The sequence below is a fragment of the Phyllostomus discolor genome, chromosome 3 (assembly GCF_004126475.2).
Source record: "Phyllostomus discolor isolate MPI-MPIP mPhyDis1 chromosome 3, mPhyDis1.pri.v3, whole genome shotgun sequence".
Lineage (NCBI taxonomy): Eukaryota > Metazoa > Chordata > Mammalia > Chiroptera > Phyllostomidae > Phyllostomus > Phyllostomus discolor.
In genome coordinates, this window is record NC_040905.2 from 156,092,357 (window position 1) to 156,115,797 (window position 23,441).

Sequence of the window (23,441 nt, forward strand, 5' to 3'; positions counted from 1 at the left end):
TACTATAGAAATAACTTCTGTGGTCAAGAATCAGAGTGGATGCTAATATTAGTGGAGCAAAATATGATAAGGTATCAAATATTTGCAGAATCTTGAAATATGTTCCACAACATATGTATTAAATATTTATACTATTTATTACTACATATAAAATTACTATAGATTACTAAATATTTAGTAAAGGTTAGTGGTAATCTTACCAAAAGTATACCACTTGAATCTAATCATGTCAAAACACCACACAAATCTAAATTATAATAAATTCTAGAAAATAATTGGCTGGTACTCTTTAAATACTATCTCAAAGTCAGACAAAAAAAAAACAAGCTACCTTCCCACACGGAGAAGCCTAAAGAATCATGCCATTCAAGTGTCATGTGGGACCCCAGATCAGATCGTGTACCAGAGAAAAGACACAAGTGGGGCAATATGTAAAAGTTGAAAAGGTCTCTGGTTGGTTAACAGTATTGTAGAAAAATTACTTTCATGTTTTTGCTGAATTTACTATGATTCAGATTTTCACATTTGATAAAGTTGGGATATGGGAACACAGGAAATCTTTATATTATGTTTGTAAAATTTCATAAATTTAAAATTATTTTAGTGTATAAAGTTAAGAGAACAAAATATGTTAAAAATTATTGTATAGTCCAGAATTTATAAGAATTAAGAATTACAAATAAAATTGAGCAGATAAAAATATGATAAAAGGTGTCAAGTATGCAGGAACAGTACTGTTATAAATATTTATTTTAGCTATGTTTTTTATTCTTTAATCTAATTTATTTTATTAAAAAAACTTTTGAGAAAAACAGTGTTACTTTAATATTGCTGGTGAGAATATATCAGTTTATATCAATATATTTGTTGGATATAATCAGATTGATCTATGTTAAGTAAAGCATATATGATTATCAAAATGTTCACACTGGGACTGTGTCAACAGAACTCAAATGTAGTAGAGTAGTCAGGTCCCATGAAGAAGCATAATTAAAAAAATTGAAAAGCCATCAGTGTTCTCTGGATTTCACCTGTTTGATCCTAATTACATATTTCTAATCTTTGTTTCTTCATCTCTTTCCTCTTAATTTTCTTACTGAAACCCGAGACCCCACAATTATGTTTTATAAGTTACAAAGCTTAACGAGGCAAACCAAATTGCAATTTGAAACTTTACAATAGTACAAATACACTTGCTTCACTTGAATATTGCCTGTATACATGCAAATGCATGTGCACTCTGTATGTGGGAAGAGGAAGAGGGAAGGGAAGACAGAGAGGTAGAGAGATCAGAACAGGCCAGTGATATTTTTGGAACTGAAAAGATATAGGTACTATATTTGTTTTTTCTTACCGTCTTATCTTTGTCTTTGTTTGTATATCTATTTTATTTCTGTGTTTAGATTAGCTCTCTGTAGTTTTGCACTTACATTGTGAATGTCTTTATTCATCACACATTCACTCCACAAACATATATGTACACACACGAAAGCAAAACTTCCTTAGTAGACAAAGAAAATCTTCTTATGGAGGATGACCACACAGGTTAATCAACCGTGATCTGGGAGGCTGTGCTTATAAAGCACAGTTTTAGCTGCTGGAGCCTACATACATGTTTAAAGCTGAAATGTTACAGAAGAAAGGGTAGATGGAGGAACTGGTAAGCAGGGCAGAGATGCTCAAAAACAGCAACACTGATGATTTGAATTCCAGCCCCATTAAGTGTGTTAATCACTTAATAGACCCTGGCAGGTGGGGGGGGGCATTATTTTACTGCTCAGTAACTGTTTTTCAATTTTTCAAATATATATTATGAATTTATATATTTGTAAAATATATAAATATATATTATTCAAATATCCTTCTTCAGGACTATTATTTTTTAAAGATTTTATTTATTTATTTTTAGAGAGAGGGGAAAGGAGGGAGAAAGAGAGAGAGAGAAACACCACTGTGTGGTTGCTTCTTGTGTGCCCTCCTACTGGACACCTGACTCACAACCCAGGCATGTGCTCTGACTGGGGATCAAACTGGCGACCCTTTGCTTGTCGTCTGGTGCTCAATTCACTGAGGCATGCCAGACAGGGCTCTCCAGCATTATTTTAACAATCTTAGAAAAGTCTTTGAAACTGTATATGGTTGGTATATTCAGAACAAAAATATTAGAGAAATAGTTCCTGATAATATGCTACTGCTTTTCCAAACTCAGATGTATGAGATAAGGGTGATATAACCTTCTACTCTGGAGCACAAATGTAATTGCTGAATATAAGTACAATTGTACACAAAAATAGAACAAGATGCAGCAGAAAGAAAGAAGGAGCTCCTACCCTTTGCCACAGCATAGATGGAACTGGAAAGCATTATGTTAAGTGAAATAAGCCAGGAGGTGAAAGATAAATACCATTTGATCTCACCTTTAACAGGAGCCTAATAAATGAAACAACAAACAAGCAAAATATAACCAAAGACACTGAAATAGACAATAGGCTGACAGTGTCCAGAACGGAGAGGGGAGGGAATTTCAGGGGAAAAGCAGAAGGGTTTACAGGAACAAGTATAAAGGATACATGGACAAAAAAAAGGGGAGTTGGAAATGGGAGGGGGGTGAGGAGGGGTGGGGGGTGGGCTGGGATGGGAGTAAAAGACAGAAAACTGTACTTGAACAACAACTAAAATAAAAAAAAATATCCAAATAAAATAAAACAAGAGCTTGGGTGCAGGAGTTTTCCAACATGAATGGCAAAGAGAATGTGGTAGATCGACTTCTTATATAAGATATAAACAGAAAAAAAGATAAGTTACATTTTAAATATCATAATGTTTATAATTTACAATTTACTTCAATAGTCCTTACATTTATTTTTACTCTTTGATAAAGATTTCACTATATTGACATAGGTACAGTAAGTCATTAAAAGTCAGATTACAATCTATGCCTTTGAATGAATTAATTGAGTCCAAATAGAATATAAAGATTTTTATCAGAGGAACAAACATTTTACACCTATTCAATGTTTTCTTACAGAATTTGAACTTTACGATTGAATTTATGTGAATGTGTGTTAAGCATTCCTCTTGATTGACTAGTATCAATAGGAATATTAATATATTGCACTTTTATAAAAAAAACACTAGCAAATACAAGTCAGTTTTTATAAAACATGTGCACATGTTTTGCATTTTAGAAACAGATTTATATATAATATTTTGCCATGTGCAGAAAGATTTTGAAATGTTTTAACTCTACATGGTGCCAAATGTTTACATATCTACAAAATGATTGACACATATTAGCTATTTTTGTGTTACTAGCTAATATTAAATATTCCAAGCCCTGGCTGGCATAGCTCAGTGGATTGAGCGCGGGCTGGAAACCAAAGTGTCCCAGGTTCGATTCCCAGCCAGGGTACATTCCTGGGTTGCAGGCCATAACCCCCAGCAACCGCACATTGATGTTTCTCTCTCTCTCTCTCTCTCTCTCTCTCTTTCTCTCTCTCTCTTTCTCTCTCTCCCTCCCTTCCCGCCCTAAAAATAAATAAATAAAATCTTTAAAAAATATATTTAAAAATATTCCAGAACAAGTGATTTAAATAGAGTTTTTCTCTAGTATTATTCAGATGAATCACTTTACCTAATAGAACTATTTATGGTCTTAATTACATCTTTTAACATTAATGAAAGTTAGATGAATAATTTTGATCTAAAAGCACAATATACAGATTTGTCTTTAATTACATTTTAGAATATTTTATTTAATCTTTTATGCTTTACTTTATGATTCTGTGATTCTTTTTATTTATAATATGCTAAGACATATCAAGTTTTAAAAAAATAAATGTTTTATAATAGTTAATATATGATAGGCCAGTTGGATACAATTAAAGATTTGTACAATGTTTTATTCTCGAATTACAAAATAATTTCAAAACTTTTTACACTATAAACACTGGGATATACACTAATTAGTTAACCTAGTATGTTTACACTTTAGTGAAAAATATATTTGTCTTTATATCATCTCTGGGATTATAAGTAAAATCAGTGTTCTAATTTGTAAAATCTCTAAGAACAAAATTTTGTAAAATGTAACATGTTTAATATCACTTAGTTACACATAGCATACTTTTCTGCCAAATTTGCTAAAATCTGTATACCACTTATTTTAATTGAACCTGGGCTTCTGTGTAATTATTTGACATAGGTTATCAGAGTTAAGATGTTCTTAAATTATGAGAGAATTTTATTATACTTATAAAAATTAGTGATAGGTTCAAGCATATGTCATGAGTTTCTTAATCATTGGGTACCTCTGAAGAAATCTTAGAAACATTCAATTTTATTCCTTTCAACACAGTAAACAAATAACACATGAACCAGGAATAAATAAAAATACTAAGAAATACTATTAAGCATTGACTGAAGCCTGATATTTGCATTTCTTTTCCTGAATATGTAGTCCCTGCTGCCTAAAGACAAGTATGAAAGTATTCCTTTTCACTTTCTCATGAACCTGATATGATGAGAAACAAGGGGCCTGTTAACTAATTTTCAGCTCGAAATTTTAAAATCCTTTTAAACATCAAGTGAAAAAGAGAAATTATAAATCTATAGTAACCTTGTTTTCTCAGAAATCATAACAATATGTTACTTCAATTGACTATAAAGACATAGTTTTCCTATTTAAAATTTGGCTTTGTCTTTAAAAATCTGAACTCTTTCCCATTGTTCCTTATAAACTGATTCCTTCCAGTTTACACTGGAATGGAATGGTATGTGTGGAATGGAATGGTATGTGTGGAATGGTTTACACTGGAGTGGTATGTGTGAGGGAATCTGCACTGCAGTTAAGATCCATGTCCATTTAAGGTCCTCTGAGATTGCTATCTCTCACTGCCCCAGACTCTGCCTGCCTCCAGGAACACAGAACTGAGCTAGTACTCTGAATAAGGGACAGGTGAAATGAGCCCCATGTGCAGTGTCCCACAGAGTTGGGGAAACCAGGTACTCAACACACGTGCACTCCCTTTCCTCTTAGGAGATAAATCACAGGCCAGGGAATTTCTTCTTGGCTCTAAGCCAGCAATTTTCAACTGGCATACTATTAGAATTTTTAAAACATACAATCCAAAACTATTTAGTCATGTACGCTCTCTTTTCCCTTAGATTTTCACATAAAAAACTAATAACCAATACAACACTACTGTCCAGGGCGGATGAATCAAAATTATATGCACTTTTTATCTGATTGGCAAAATATATATATATATATATATATTTTATGTGCCACAGAATTTTAGTGATTAGTTTATGAGTGTCATGAGATGAAAAAGGTTGAAAATCACTGCTGTAAAGGTGTCATTAAGGCATTAGTAATGCTTAAGTAATAAATGAGTAAAAGGAGTTGTTTGCTTTGTAAAGTATTGGCTGTATTTTATACTTACTTGGACACATTATTTTTGTTTCATTAGCAAAAACAGTATATATGTAACTAGTGAATTTAAGAGTAAATTGTGAAACCATAAGAATCCTAGGCAAAAACATAGGGAGTAAAATATCAGATATTCAATGTAGAAATATTTTCGACAATGTATCTTCTAAGGTACTAGAAACAAAACAGAAAATAAACAAATGGGACTACATCAAATTAAAAAGCTAAAAAAATGATGAACAGGATGAATAGTGAACCCACTGTAAAGGAGAACATTTCCATAATGATACATCTGACAAGGGTTTAATCTCCAAAATATAAAAAGAACTAATCCAACGCAATGCCAGGAAGACAAACCACCCAATTCAGAAACAGGCAGAAGACTTCAATAGCCACTTCTCCAAAGAGGACATTCAGAGGGCCCAGAGACATATGAAGAGATGCTCAACATCACTAATCACCAGAAAAATGCAAATTAAAACCCCAGTGAAGTATCATCTGACACTGGTCAGAATGGCTACCGTCAATAACTCATCAGACTACAAGTGTTGGTGAGGATGTGGAGAAAAGTGAACCCCAGTGCACTGTTGGTGGGAATGCAGACTGGTATAGACATTGTGTAAAACAATATGGAGTATCCTTAAAAAATAAAAGATGAAATTCCCTTTTGACCAAGTGATTCCACTTTTGGAAATATACACTAAAGATCCCAAAACACCAATACAAAAAATACATGCACTCTATGATCAGGCAGTGGTACTTATTATAGCCTAGATTTAGAAATAGCCTAAGTGCTCATCAGTGGATGATGGATAAAAGAGCAGTGGCATATTTACACAATGGAATATTATGCAGCAGTAAAAAAGAAGAGTCTCTTATGTTTTACAACAGCATGGATGGACCTGGAGAAAATTATGCTAAGAAAATTAAGCCAGTCAGTGAAAGACAACACAAGATCTCACTTACAGATTTATTGTGTGCATCTGATGAACACAATAAACTAATGAACAAGATAGTAACAGAAGCTTAGGTACACAGAATAGACTGACAGCTGCTAGATAGGAGGGATGGAGTGGTGGCAGGATGAAAGATGGTGAAGGGATTAACCAAAGAACATTTATTCATGAGTGATGGATGCAGATAATAATGTGGATATTTGCATGGGGGTGGGAAGAGGGCGAGGCTGGGCAAGGGCAATGGAAGAAAAGTGGGAACAACTGTAACAGCATAAACAATCATTTTAAAAAGGGTACATGCCTATCTTTCAGTTATATCCATTTTTACATGTATTTTTGAAGTCCTGTATATAGTTAAATGCATATAGAATTAGAATTTTTATGTAATCTTGAAGACTTAACTCATTTATCATTAGCTATTGATCCTCTATATCCCAGGGAATCATTTGTATAGATTGTTTTGTTCAAATTAATATAACTTTTCTATCTTTCTTTTCACGAATCTTATTATGGTATATCTTTCTTTATATATTTACTCTTATCCTGTGTAAAATTTGACATGTAAAGTCAAATTTTTATAGATAACATAACATTAATTGCTTTTGTATACCTTTCAAAAGCCTCCGATGTATGGAAACAATTCATATTTGGAGTGATTATTGAGATAGTTGAATTAATATTTATCATGTTTATAATGGTTTTCTATTAAATTATATAATTACATATACATATGAAACTATAACATAATACAAAAAATTTAAGTTTGAGAGGAAAGACACAAATTAATTTACTCCTATAAGATCATAAATAGGAATATCAAAAATATGGCTTAGAGGGCCTAGGCTAAGGAAAGTATTTTGTATAGCCATTGCAATAGTTACAATGCAAAATTTCAATTTTTGTTTGTTACTAATTTTGTGAATATTTAAGTTTATATCAGGATTTTATATTAAAAATTTAAAATTCAGATAAAGGATCTTAGATGAGTATACTACCGATACTTAGTTTTGCTCAGTCAAAAATCTGTTAAATGGATTTTATGTTTTAATTGGACATTTAATGTATTATAGAAATTCACAAAATTTCTATGGCAAAATGGAAACCATTATGATATTAAAATTTTGTTTAATACACCTGTAAGTTAATTATATATGTTTTGTGTGTAATCATTTTTATTTGATTTTAAATGTTCTTCCTTAAATTAAATCTATAAAAGCATAAGGTAAATTGTCTTTGGATTTTATCTGGCTTTTGTCCTTTTTTGTTACAGAGGATTAGACATAGCTGAGAGGCATTCTGCACTAATGAGAAACTACTTAATATGAACATACTTAAAAAAAGTAATAGTGTTGTAACTTAGATTTATATTAAAAATTTGTTCTAATGTAGGTTGTTGATCTTAAATGCTTATAAAAATAAAACTTGTATTAGCATTTTAATATTGATAGAATTAAAACATTCCAGAGAATGTATTACTTTGCCCCTTCATTTTCCTAAGTAAAACAAAAAGTAATTATTTCAATTGTTTCAAAGTGTTTCTTATAACTGTTTGAAAAGTTAGTAAAGAAACCCAAATTAGCAAAGCTTTTAATGAGAAATAATTAACAGCAATCTCACAGTATTAGTATTATGACAGCTTCTTACTGAATGTATTCTTTTCAAATTCATTTCTATTTAATTTTTTTATCATTTGATAATTTTTTCCTTAGCACAAAAATATATTTTCATCAGAGACAAAGTAATTTTTGGCTAAATAAATGTTTGAGCTTAGAAAACTTATTGGTGTTGCACTAAAGTCCTTTTGCCTATTTTAATTAAATTTATTAGAGTAACAGTAGTTAATGAGATCACATAGGTTTCAAGTATACACACCTATGATACATGATCTGTGTATTTCATTTTGTGCCCACCACCCAAAGACAAAGATCTTCTGCCACCATGTATTTGGCCCCCTTTGTCTTTTATTACTCCCCCACTCTCTCCCTCTAGTAACTACCATACTGTTGGCTGTTTTTATGAGTTTTTCTTGGTTTTTCTTGCTTGTTCATTTGTTGCTTTTAATTTTATATTTCACATAGGGTTCTTAGGTTTTCTGACTGACATTCATTTAGTCTGATATTCTTGAGGCCCACTTTGAGATTGCAATAAAAAAGAATAAAATACCTAGGAATAAACAACAAAGGTTGTGAAGACCTTGTATACTGAAAACTACAAAGAATTATTAAAAGAGATAGAAAAGACACAAAATGAAATGGAAAGATATTTTGTGTTCATGGACTGGAAAAATTTACATAGTCAAAATATCCATATTACACTTCCCCCCAAAATAAAATTTAATGCAACCACATTGAAATCCCAATGACATTATTTTAAAGAAATAGAACATAAGATTTGTATGAAACTATAAAAGACCCGAATATCCAAAGAAACCTGAGAAAAAAGAACAAAGCCAGAGAAATCATACTCCCCGACTTCAAATTATACTACAAAATGATGACAATCAAAACAGCATGGTATTGACAGGAAAATGGACACACAAACCAATAAAACAGAATTGAGAGCCTAGAAATAAACCCACATGTGTATGAGAAAATAATTTTTGACAAAGGAGCCAAAACATACAACAGAGGAAAGAAAACCTCTTCAATAATGATGCTGAGAAAACTGGAAAGCCACATACAAAGATTTAAACTTGAATACAGTTTGTCGCTATATACTGATTTAATCTTCTTTACATAAATTGGATTTAACATATTTTATTTCATTTAGCTTACCAATGGCTTAATTTATTTTTCAGGCATCAAAAGATTATTTTGGTGCCTTATTTATGGAGTGTGTATGGAGTTGATAACAGTGTTGCCAATAAGAAATTAGGGCCACTGTCCCCAATAACTTTACAATGCCGTGTAGACACTGATTCTTATAATTTACTTCAAAAGAATTATTGAGACACTGCTCTTCTCTATATTAGCCTCCAAAGCAATAATTCTCTTGCCAAAATCCAGAGAGTAAAGCATCATGGGAGAAATAACTACATTTTAATACACATATTCTCTAGGGCTCTGTCCCCCTTTCACTGTCAGACTCTTTGACAGATGAAATGTGTTTTTGCACTTTACATGAAAAGTCAGAATTTCATTTATAAAAGTACAGGCAGAACTTAGGTTCTTTCAGGGAATTCTTACCTGGGAGCTTGTAACCCCACTACTGGAATTGACCAATGTAGGCCCTTGTGTATAATATGCCAGTTTCTACAGATTTGACACCCATCTCTGATCCTGAAGAAGGGTAACTCCTTCTTTCAAAATTTTGGGACATTATATAAAATGCTCCATCATTTAAAAAAAGTTTTTATCTTTTTCCCAACTTAGCTAGTATGGCTCAGTGGATTGAGCTCTGGACTGTGATCCAAAAGGTTGCAGTTTCCATTCCCAGTCAGGGCAAAGTTCCCCAGTTAGGGGTGTGTGAGAGACAGCTAATTGATGTATTTCTAGCACATTGATGTTTCTCTCCCTCTTTTTCCCCCTCCCTTCCCTTCTTTCTAGGAAGTAAATAAATAAAATCTTTTAATAATAATAATTATTTCACTTTTAATTACTGAGAAAGCCAAATCTTCTTTGTTCATATTTTAAGTACACTCACACCATTTAATTATTTTATGATTTAAAGCCTTCAGACAAGCATTTTCAGCAATGAATCACACATTTGCAATCATTGCATCATCTTAAAAAGTATTTGCTCAAATAAATAAGTTGTTCCTAACTTATAAGCCAAAAGTGATGTCTTTAAAATATTTATTTATTATAGTCTAACCAATTAAAATAGTAACACTTACCTTCAGAAAGTAAGGGGTTATGAAATACTTTTTCCTTGGAGCAAACATTATTTAAGGTTTTTTTTTTTTTACACTACTCAGTTAATATAGCTGAATGATATTTCTAATGGAAAAGTGCTTATATCCATGAGTCTCAGTTTTTTCTCTTCCCCTCTTTTTGATGAAAAAAACTGATAAATTCTACCTATCATTTTGCATGCCTACTAAAATTGGCCACACTTAGTCCAAACTGGCTGCCACAGGAATGACTGCTGCTGTCCTCTAAAACTACTGACCTAAAACTATGCTTGTCTTTTAATACTTGGTAGACTTGGTTTATATTCCTGTGTGTTAGTTCCTGTCTTTTGTTGGTGGGAAAGCAATTTTCTCTTTTCTAACAGTACCTTAGAAGTAAGCCTCCCTGACCAGCATGTCTCAGTTGGCTGAGCATTGTCCCTCAAAATGAAAGGTCTGGGCACATGCCTGGGCTGTGGCCTGTCCTGGTGTGGGGGCACATGTGAGAGGCAACCAACCAATGTTTCTATCTCACATCGATGTTTCTGTCCCTTTCTTTCTCCCTCCCTCTGCCTCTCTAAATAAATAAATAACATATTAAAAAAAGAAGAGGAAGAAGTGAGCCAAGTATGGACCATGGATCATCTTGACAAGTTTCTCTTGCTTTAGAAAGTTCATGACTCTGGAGAAGCCAGTGAGTCAACAGCAAGAAGTGTGGGGTCCCTTTCACTCACATTTGCTCTTGCACTGAATTAAATTTATCATTAGAAAGATCTTTTTTTTTTTTACTGGTAATACTGACCTGAGTAAAGTGCCAGTAACCGATCTCTTGTGAGAGAGCTTATGAAATTTTAAGGCAGAGAATTTATTAGCCCAAATACTGAAGGTCAGCACTGACTGTTTTTCCCCATTTTTTAAGAACTGAACTTTTAAAAGTTTAAGGCTTAACTATAGCTACTATAAATGAATCTTAAGGCCAAAGCGAAAACATAAATCAAAGACAAAGTGATTTTATGTCACTAAATTACACTAAATTAACCCTTGTGCACCTGCCTTTGTATCATAACACCCACATACACAAAAGTTAAGAAAAGCAGCCTTTTATAGGGGGAAATGTTCAGAGACTTGGAAAGGAAGAGTTGTAGGTGTTTCTTGATGCAAGGTTCATGCTGATGTGATTAAGAGATTTTTTAACACCTATTAACCCTTTTATAGGGTTAATAGCTTTTCTAAGCTTTTATAACTGGGGGATATTGTACTTTTATTGAGACTCAAATCATTCTCCAAACTGAATGGAAAACATCTCTTTTGATTCCACCTGTACTATGCACTTGTGTTATCCTGGACCTTTCTATTTTTCATCACTGATATGATTCCTGGAACTAGCAACATCTGTCACAAATGGTCACCATTTTATATCAGTGTGATTCATTATGTGAAGCCCTGTCTGATAAAAGAAAAAAATTTTCAAAAAAGAGATTTATGGTACACTAGAGAGATGAATTAGGAGTACTCTAAATGCTTGGTAGTGCTCCTTAGTTTCTAGATATTTAGCCTATCTTTTAGAAAATAAACAAGAAATATCATTGAGAAGCCTATTATATATATATATATATATAATAACCATTCCTCCTAATCTAGTCAAGCATTAAATATTGAACCACATTTTCAAAGAGTAGTATAGATTATAAATCTATACTACTCTATAGAGTATAGATTAGAAAGTGTCAATATTATTTTTATTTTATATGGGAATATGCCATAATTTAAACAATGAATTTAGAAGACTAAACTATATTCACTCAATTTTAAAAGAAATATAATCATTTGAAAGTATACAGTGAAATTACATATTATTATAATAGAAAAAATTTAGATTCAGTTTAATATAAATGAAATTCTAGCAGTAATCTACACATATATGCACATTGATGAGCAATGCATATATAGATGTTTAAACATTGATACAAAATTAATTCTTAGATTCAGTTTGTCAGCTGTTTTTCTTTAACTTATGGAGATTTAAATTTTTGTGCTATTTTTAGTTACTTAAAGTCTTTTCTTGGATAAGATGGTGTACAATGGAATACATGCAAAATGATTATTTGATGTAGAAATAATTGCATTTACATTAATTTTATTTCTTAAAATAGGCTAAAATTAAAAAATATATATATTTCTTTGTGACCAACAGGTATACCTAGTGTTAATAATATCACTATGCTTTTTTGTAGTAACACCTCAAGGAGCCCTGAGACCATTAAAATTATTTAGCTGTATGATAAATAATATTATGCCTATGTAATTTTGTGCAATTCTGTTTTCTTCCTGTATTCTCAGCTGCACTATTTCTCGAGTGCATGTGTGTGCAATACAACTGGCAAGTGCTACTCTAAGGGTCATATTTCTTTCAAACTGTGAAAATAATATGAAAATGTTTTTGGAAAGTTATTGCAAGTTGTGAACTCTTAAACAGTACTTTTCAGTAATATATATCAGATGATTTATTCTTTCATAAATAATGAAGTGCTTTAACATAAAAGATGAAATGAAACAGTCACAGCATTATTAAAATCATGATTCAGATAAGTATTGCCTAGGCTTTAAAATGAGAAAATCAAGTAAAAAAAAGTATATTCAAAGCTAAACCTGTAGTTTGCTGAACAATTCATTACAATGAATGCTGGATTTTTTACTCTTCACCAGTCTAACCAAAAGCATTTCTTCTATTAGTGCTGGAATCAATTTGTCTTTAGTTAAGGACCAAGTAAAGTGTTTTGTTTGCAGCTTGGGATCCCCCCAAAATAGCTCTTTTGTGGCAGAATACTCAGTGTAAAAATATTCCTGTAATAGTAAAAACCAGTAAGAAGGGGTTTTGGATATAATCACTTCAACACTTTAACATACATTATTATAGTTTTTAATGTTTTTCTTTGTTATGTTATTTTTTCTTTTGTCAAGCACATAAGCACATATAGTTCAATTTTAATAATTCCAGTGTGTACACAGACACAGCTGTGCAGTCTCTGCAAAGATTTAATAGTCCAAACCTTCTGAGAATCAATTTATTCAAGGAGTTGATCAGTATTTTGTCCTGTGATCAGATGCAGTTATTAACTAATTATTTCCTGGTTTTATTCTTCTTCTCATTAGGTGGAAATATGTAACAAGTCTAATTCCATAGTGCACCAGGCATTTATTACCATATAAAATCCTATATATAAAAATAAATATTCAGTCTTCCATTTGAGGAAATGCAAACAAATGGAAGGGCATACCATGCTCATGAATGTAAAGAATCAATATTATTCAATGCCCATACTACCCAACACAATCTACCCAAAGCAATTCAAAGAGATCCCTATCAAATACCAATGACATATTTCATAGAACAAGAACCAAAAAGGAAAAAAAACCTCCAAATTTATATAGAAAAAAAAATGACCTGAATAACCAAAACAATCTTGAGGAAGAACAAAGTCGACATGAATTCACCTGATATCAAACTATTCTACAAGGTGATATTAATTAAGTCAGCATGGTACTGACATAAAAACAGAAGACTCATAGATCACAGGGATACAATAGAGAACCTGGACATAAACCTGTACCTATATGGTCAATTTATCTATGACAAAGGAGGCAAGAATATATAATGGGGTGAAAACAGTCTCTTCTATAAGTGGTGTTGGTACAACTGGATAGATACATGCAAAAATGTAATTACATCACTTTTTTACATTAGGTACCAAAAATAAATTAAAAATAAATTCAAGACTTAAATGTAAGATGTGGATTCATAATAATCCTAGAAGAAAACATAGTTAATAGACTGTTATTGGTTTTAGAAATTTGTTTTTTTATATGTATCCCAGGGCAAAGAAAAGAAAAAGAAAAAAGAAACAAATAGGGCTATATCAAACTAAAAAGCTTTTGCACAGTAGAGAAAAGCATCAACAAAACAGAAAGACAACCCACTGAATGGGAGAAGATATTTGCAAATAATATACCCAATAATGGGTTAATATCCAAAAGTATATAAAATATCATATTTCTTAATGTCAAAAATCCATTAAAAATGGATAGAGGCAATCCATGAAAAGATGCTCAACATCACTAATCATCAGGAAATGCAAATCAAAACCACAGCAAGATATCACCTCATACCTGTTGGAACAGCCATCATTGATAAATGAACAAAATAGCATTGGCAAAGATGCAGAGAAAAGGGAACTTTCATGCACTGTTGGTGGTGTTGCAGACTGGTCAGCCACTGTGGAAAACAGTATGGAGGTCCTTCAAAAATTAGACATAGAACTACCATATGACCCAATAGTCCCATAATATATAACTTATTTTACCAAAATCTACTACTAACTTACACTAAGTTGATTATAGTAAAGTGTATAATTTTCACTTCTTTATAACCCTATTCCTTCTTGCCTTCCTTTCTGTGCTATTATTGTTACATATAATACATTTATATGTTATAAATGCAACAATAAATTGTTTTCTTTATTACTTTATATAATTTGTCCTTATCACATATGTTAGGTGTTTTTTGTTCCATAGTTCCTCTATTTTAATTTCCCTATTTTGTATTCTATATTTTGAGTTATTATCTAAGTGGCTACCTGAGGATTGCCATTTATATTTAGCTTACAAGATTCTAGTTCATTTTAATTACAATTTAAATAGTATACAAAACTTTCATTTTATGTATTCTGTTCTATCCTCCTTTATGCTATATCACAAATTATATCTTTAAATATTATTTCTATCAAAAATATGTGTTATTAGAGCTTTTTACAGTTCTCTAAGGCTCATAGAATTTAAAAAAAATTGAAACAAAAATACATTTATAGTATCCTTTCTAAATAGCATTATTGGTAACATACCATAAAATTCACCCATGTAAAGTGATTAATTAATTCAATTGTTTTTACTATATTCGCAGATATGTACACCATCACTACAGTCAATTTTAGGCCAATTTAATCATCCCAGAGAGAAACCCTGTACTTCCAGTTGCCACTCTGTTCTAACATCAATTAAAAAGCTGATCAGCCTAAACCATCAACAACTCTCCTTAGATCTATGGGACAGGGTGGAGCACATGGCAAACCACTGTTCCCAAGATAGAAGAGATGGGCAGATAAAGGGCCAATGGCTTACCTGAGCAAACTCACAGTAGAAACTGCTCCTAACACCAAAACTGAGATGGGAAATTGGAACAGTAATTGACAAATTTCTGGAGACTCACTGTGACCTACACTGAGAATTAAAAACTCCAGGGGGAACAAATTTGAGGGGGGGCCCCCAAAATATTGTGAGATTTGCTACTAGGGGTTTGTCCATCTTTCCACAGTAAATATCCAAGGAAGATCCTCTTCATTTTCTGATCAAAGGAGGAGAAATAGTACCATTTTGAAATATCCCAGAGAGCTCTACCATTCATTAAAAAGCCTGCCCACAGGGGAAACTAGTTAACAGAAGCCTAATCAGCTGGGTATTATTAGAGCTGATGAAGAGAAATATCCCTACTTCGGCTGGCACTAGTTTTCCATGCAGGAGAAGGGAAATACACAACTCCAGCTCATTCTATCATCCTGTCCCCTCACATTTTTTTCAAACAGGGACAAAGAAAATTGAAAGACTATTATGAAATTCAAAATCCAGAGGCATAGGCTCAGTAAACACCTTTCACAGGGCTATAGAACACTTTCTCTCCCTTTATACCTCATCACCACATTGTTGCAGACCCATTTACAGCAATTCCTTTCACTGGTACCTCATGTCCAGCTATCAAGGGAAGAATAGAAGGCATACCAAAAACAGAACAAGCCTCAGAAACAGATATGTCAGGATGTTCGAATTATCAATTCAGAATCTGAAGCAACTATGATTAATATGTTAATGGCTCTAATGGGTAAAGTAGACAGCATACAAAAACAGATGGACAATGTAAGCATAATGATTGAAATCTTAAAAAAGTATTATAGATCAAAAACACTGTAAAAGAAATAAAGAATGCATATATGGATTCATCAGCAGACTAGACATGCTGAAGAAAGGATTCTGAACTTGACAATATATCAATAGAAACATCCCCAAACTAAAAAGCGAAGAACTGAAAAAAAATCTAATGACTGTGGGACAACTAGAAAAGGTGTAACATATATGTAATGAAAATATAAGATGGTGACAAAAAATAGAAAAGAAGAGAATGATTAGTTAAAACAATAATGAATATGAATTTTCCCTAATTAATGTCATATACCAAACCACAGATCCAGGAAGCTCAGAGAACCATGTAGGGTAAGTGGAGGCAGTCTGGCTTCCTCACCCAGGGGTCTGGGTAACTAAGGGAAGCAGTGTTCCCATAACCTTGAAGGGGCCTGATAACTAGTGTTCTCATAGCCTTGAGACTGGGTCCGATAAACTGTTCCCATAACATGAAGTGGGCTCTCATGTGCAGAATTGTATTATGTTATGTAATGTTCTGGCAGTTTTCTGGCTTTGTCCCCCTCTAGTACTTAAACAGGTAGGGACTCCCTGCTGGGGGCGATGATGACGAAAAACACACAAGGGGACAGATGCCACGATGGCTGTCACGCTGGGGAGCAAGGGCCATGACATGAGACATGCAGATATACAGGCAGCTTGCAATGTAATGACTTGCCCACCTGTGAATAAAGGCATGCCAGACATCCCAAAGGCTCCGTGAATATTTTTCTGTCTGCATGAAGACCGTGAACCTGCCTGGCCTTGAAGGGTGGCAACACAAACACCAAGCAGATAAATGTAAAAAACAAAAGTAAAAACAAAAATTAAAACAACTATACCTAGGCATATTACATACAGAAAATAAAAGGTAAAGAAAGAATTCGGGGAATAGCCAAAGGAAAAAAACACTGTACTTATAGAAAAAATTACATCTGACTTCTTGTTAGAAACCATGCAGGCAAGAGGAGAGTGAAGTGAGATATTTAAAGTGTTGACAGAAGAAAACCTCACTGACCTACAATTCTGTACCCTGTGAAATTGTCCTTCAAAAGTAAAGAGAAATAAAGACTTTCTCAGGAAAACAAAAATTGTAAAAAAAATTTGCCAGTAGACCTGCCTGGCAAGAAATGTAGAAGAAATTTCTAGTCACTGAAGACAAATACTGAATGATTCCACTTCTACAAGGTATTTAAAACAATCAGCTTGTAGACGCAGGAAATATAACAATGAATGCCAGGTGATGGGGGAGGAGAATATGAGACGTTTATAACCAATAGGTATAACACTTAAGTTATGCAAGATAGGTAAGTTTCAGAGATCTGCTGTTCTAGTGTGCCTATAGTTAAACATTCTGTATTATACAGTTAAAATCTATTAAGAGGATGCATATTATGTTAAATGTTTTGGCACAAATAAAAAAAAATAAGTTTGTAAGGGATAGTACTGAAAAAAGTCCCAAGTCTTAAATTGAATCACTGTTTTTTTAACACACTCAATTTACTTTTGTATTTCATTTCCAGTGGTTTGAAAGCATCATGTTATCATGAGATGTTGTCCTTCAAACAATGCATAATATTTTCATTTATGGAATGTTTATAATCTCACACAAACAACCTAGTTAAACTCTTTGAAATAAAGCAATCAGTTTTAAAAAGTTCAATTAATATATCTGGATAAAACATAATTGCACTGAACACAGTGGCTTAGAATGTTGATAATTACAAAATTCATCCATCTGGAGAAATAGAGCACATCTTTCTGTTGTGTTAAAGCAATTAAAGCTGGACAAGGGGTAGATATTTAGTTAAGCAGACCTAAAGATAGTAGGTAATATTTCCATAGAAAATTATGCACAATTAGATGAGGTCCAAAAGGGTTATTTCAGGATTTTTCCACTTGAAAAGGTTAGAATAGTATCTGTACACCATACTTTTGCTCAGAAGAATATAATAATCTAGATATAATGATCACACAAATGCATATAAGAAGGCTTTCCAAATTTATTATGACAACAGAGAGGCTTTAAAATGTACAATTGTTTGCACATTATATCACCCTTGACCAGTGGCATGATTTATGTGATATTGCACATAGCACTGACATTGCTCTGAGGCCACACCTGTCTCTCATTTATCACCATTACATACCAGACTTGTTTAACTCAGCCCATTTACATGCTTGTGGGCAATACAGTATAACAAATGACCTCTGATTTGGAAAACTTTATGAACCTAAGGGAAATGAGCCTTAATAAACCAAAACAAATAAAAAATAATTAAAGAATATATGGTAGTTGATGATAACAATATAAGAGATATTTTAACTAATCACCTAGTTGATGATACAGAAAACATTGTAGGTGCTCATGGGACGAAGTGGTCCTAGAAGGTAGAAAGAGAAATGCTTCCTAGGAAAGAAGAGGGAGAATTTGTACCAGGTTTAATATCAGAGATCTAGTGTAAAGTACACTTAAGGACTTTGCATCTGATATTAAATATTTCTGCCTGTAAATCTATCTTTTTATTTTTGCATTTTTTATGTCTGATAAAAGAAGTGTATATTTTATTCTATAAAATAAACTTAATCTAGTGAATTTCACTCAGATTCTAATTAATCATAATTTTTATATTAAAACTTCTCCTATTTCATGTAAATTCCCTATGCAGTTATAGTTTAAAAATACAACTCAGGAAACAGGGATACATAACTTAAAAGTTTGGCAAGGATCTTATAACAAAGTTTGCCCAATGCATGTTTATATGTAAAGCAAGCTCTTTCATATTTACCACAATTATTGATATGTATGTAAGTATAGATACTTTTTTGAAAATAGTACTTTTAGTGCATTATGATGTAGGCATGCAATAATCAGCTCTGAGATATTTTACAAATTATGTATTATTAATTGTAGCACTAATACCCACTGTGCTTTTGCTAATAATTACCTCATTATCACTAGTGTGAATTAATACATAGTCTCATGAATGAAAAAATAGTAGAATAAGGCCATGACTGTCATGGAGAGAATTATGCACAACATAGTTTGTGGTCAGTAGATTCTATTATGAGAGGTGGTATAAATATGTAACATGGGTGTATGGTCATGTGACTATCAGTGATATACACTGAATTAGGAGATATATGTAACTGGCTCTTTTAAGGGATGGTCAGCAGAGGGAGAGTAAAAGACTCTTAAGACTAAACTTTACATAAAGCTAAAAGTAAAAATGAAGCTTTAGTATATTCTTCCTAAAATGCACTTAAAAGTCATTATATTGACCCTAGATGGTGTGGCTCAGTGGATTGAGTGCTGGCCTGTGGACCAAAGGGTTGCTGATTCAATTCCCAGTCAGGACACAGGCCTGGGTTACCAGCCAGGTCCCCAATAGGAGGTATGTGAGAGACAACCACACATTGGTGTTTCTCTTCTTCTCTTCTTCTTTGTCTAAAGTAAATACATAAAAATCTTAAAGAATAAAAATAAAAATTGTTATATTGAACCATATCTTGAAAATGTAGTAGATTTTTAAAATAGAAATTTATTGGAAAACTTTATGTTGAAGTGGCAATAGCTTATATAAAATAGTTTTAAGAATATCTGAATATACCAATGATATCACATCCAACAGCATCCTTATCAAGAAATAGCACCCTTATGCTAGAGGGTATGTAAGCATGTGTTTTATTTTTACCAAGAACAGGAGTTTTTAGGTTAAAGCAAAATTATTTTTATTGAATGAGTAGTCTGGTTCTCCCACAATAATGACTCATCATTATATTTGTTTAACTTATCCACTAAAGGATTTTATTTACTTTTATTAAAGTTGAGCAGAAAAACTTTAAAAAAATGACCATTTTACTTCAGAATAAATGGTTATTTTTGTTGTCCTGACTGACTGACTGACAGATATTTAATGTATTATATCATGCACAACTTTTATGAAGGAAGCCTAAAATATCACTTTAAACTAAAAAAATGTGAAAGAACACCTTAAAAGCAATAAAACTAGAAGAAAATGTCAGATGAACAGGAGAAATGTCCAGAAATCAGATGAAAGCTTTTATGTTTTTTAAGTATTGTTGAGGAAACTGAAACCAGTATCAGTAGTTATGTGTGTCTTCTTTTTATTTGTCTGCATATCATTGTTACACAGGACTCAGTTTACCACAAGTTTTATTTCCTATAACGAGTCAAGAGTTAGAGCTCTTCTCTAGCCCAGTTTTCTTGGTATTGTGTTTTGAAACCCCTGCACTAATCCCTGCCCTTCAGAAAAAATACTGCTTTCAAACATCTGATGAGTAGAGTCATCCATTGGCTGCTGAATAAATGACAAGTAGATGTCTTGCCAGGAGAAATGCATAAAGCAGCATTATCTGAAAGCTGACCCACTCATTATTGCTTTCCCCACCAGCAATAATTAGATGTTACAGCTCAGTGATGTGCAGCATTGTTCAGCTCCCAAGTGTATCTCCCTGAGAACATGCCCAGATGGGTATCTTCAATGTGTCTAAAAAAATCATTGTACTTATTTATACTGGTGTGAAAGAACTAAACACATTCCTAAACAAGGGGAGATAGATAGCATCTCAAATCCACTGGAAGAAAAGTCTAAGTTTTTGTTGCACATGTTTTATTCAATAGAAAGTTTTTGATTAGGGTCTATTCACCAAATGTTTAGACCTGGAAAGATTCTTGAGTATGTGTTGGAAGTTTTACCTCTTTCTTTTCTTTCATCACTTTAATCTCTTTGGCCAAGAATTTCCTTCAGGAGGGACACTCCTACACACAAACACACACATGCACACCCATGCACACGTGCACATTCGTCCATTGCCTACTGTGTCAAGTGCATATACAAGATTATGGCAGTGATTCAAGTGCTGAAAAGAAGAGTAAGATAAGAATATATAAGCAGAACAGCTAAAATACTCCTCTGAAAATAATATATTTTTAAACTTGCCATTTAGATTCCTTGCATTTTTTCTAGAGAAATAAAGAGCTATGTTCAAGCAAAAATCTGTACACAAATGTTTATAGAAGCTTCATGCATCATAGTAAAAAAAACAGAAATATTCTTGATTTTATTTAAATTCTACTCAATTTTAAATGAGACAGTATCTGTAATGCCCTTAGCATCATCAACATTGTAGAATTTTAACTGAAATGTTTGGGTAGGTTCAGAGTCAGCAATAGATGCTTTTGATTGGTTGCTTATTTCTTCAGATGCATTTTCAAATTCATTCCATGTCTTGGTTAGAACTTCATGTATCGCCTATATGCACTGTGTTGTTTCTACTCTCTGAGGTGTCTGTATTTTCCTCAAGACAGTGGTGAACTTCAACTAATCTCCCAACACCCAACTCAAACATTTCCTGCTCTAAGAATGTTTCTTTTTGCCCTGGCTGGTGTGGCTCATTGGGTTGAGTGCTGGCCAGTGAACCAAAAGGTCACTGGTTCAGTTCCCAGTCAGGGCACATGCCTGGGTTGCGGGCCAGGTCTCCAAGAAAGGGTGCATGAGAAGTAACCACACATTGTTGTTTTCTTCTCTTTCTCCCACACTTCCCCTCTCTCTAAAAATAAATAAATGAAATCTGACAAAAAGAATATTTCTTTTCATATCACTGATACTATCTATACCAATATAGCTATGTGTTCCCTCCATTTTATCACTAATATTTCTATATATGTTGCCAGTAAAACACACAAAAAAATTTATATTGGACATGTCTATTTATGGGTAAAGTGTGTTTTGAGTAACCATATAACTTACCATCCAAATTGGAACACTTTTAAAAGTAAAATGTGATGTTATTAGTAATAATGACAGGATAACTGATATAAATCCAGATGGTAATTTAGCACCTAGAACAAACTCACCACTAAATAATCAAGTGGAGTCTGGGGACCATATATTATACCTGGTTACATATGAGCAGAGCAGAGTAACAGACTCATTTGTTTTTCATTTAATCAATGTGTATTAATGGTTATAGCACCTGAATACACAAATCAGTGCATCAAAAACTCAGTGTGCATGTACTCTGGTCATTGACTTTTCATATCTCCTGCAGTATCAGTTCATGAATTTATGTCCTTTGGTAATTCATCTCACCATGCTGGGGGAGAGACTCTGCATACCACATTTTTGTTCTGCCAGTTTGCTCCCTTATAGGTTCTAACAATAATGGACACTTCAGAGAGACTGAGAAGCTGGACGTGGGAGGAAGGCCTAGTTTTCTGTTTGCCTCCTCTTCCTTTAACAACCTTCTTCATCCTGCAGCAGCAGTTACTTCCAACAGCAGCAGTTGAGTCTAGTTTGTAGCTTTTGTTACAAAAGTCACAAACAGAGCATCATGGTTCCTTCTCAAATACACATGCACCTGGGTCTGGCCCCTTACCTTCAGACATCTGGTTCTCTTCGAGCTCAAAGATGCCTGGAGGAGCTGGCCAGGACCCACCTCCTCAGAGCTTTCAGTGTCAGTATGTGTGTGACCCTTCCTTGAAGCTTGTGCATTATAGTGATCCAAAGCACTTTCTTTGTCCCATGCTTTGGAGATGGCAGGTGTTTTATGCAATCATTACCTTCAGGATACCTTGCTATTTTCTCTCTATCTTTCCAATTACTCATTTAACACTGTCAACCCTAATTAGGAATTATTTATGTTCTAAGTTATCTTGTTAAATAATTGAACTATACCGACACCTTCTACAGAAATAATATTGTTACATATTCCACAGAATGTTTTTTTCTCCCTATGGGTTCATGTTTTTAGGTTGCTTGTTACTAATTAATTATCAGCCACCAAAAGCAAAAAAGTCAATAGTCAGGTCTAAACAGGAAAGTTGGTATGGGTATTTCTGATGATCCTGTTTTGCCTTCTGTATCTCCATATCTGAAGGCTCCAAACAGAAAATATTAATAACATAACTTCTCATTTTTCATGAATACCAAATATCTTTTTACTTTCAGTGTTTTGGTAGCTTCTTTTAAAGTCATTCTCTGATCATTAATGCCTTTTTGAGGTCTTACTCATTAACAAATATATAGTCATAGAAAAGGAGCTACCATTAATAGAACTTTAGCTTTATCTCCAAAAACAATCTTCCTAATATCTAATGTTTATCTTATTTTTATTTTTGCTCTAATGCACAATATGACTGTTACAATGGTGATTTAATATACAAAAATATACAGAACTATAAGGTATTAATGGTACT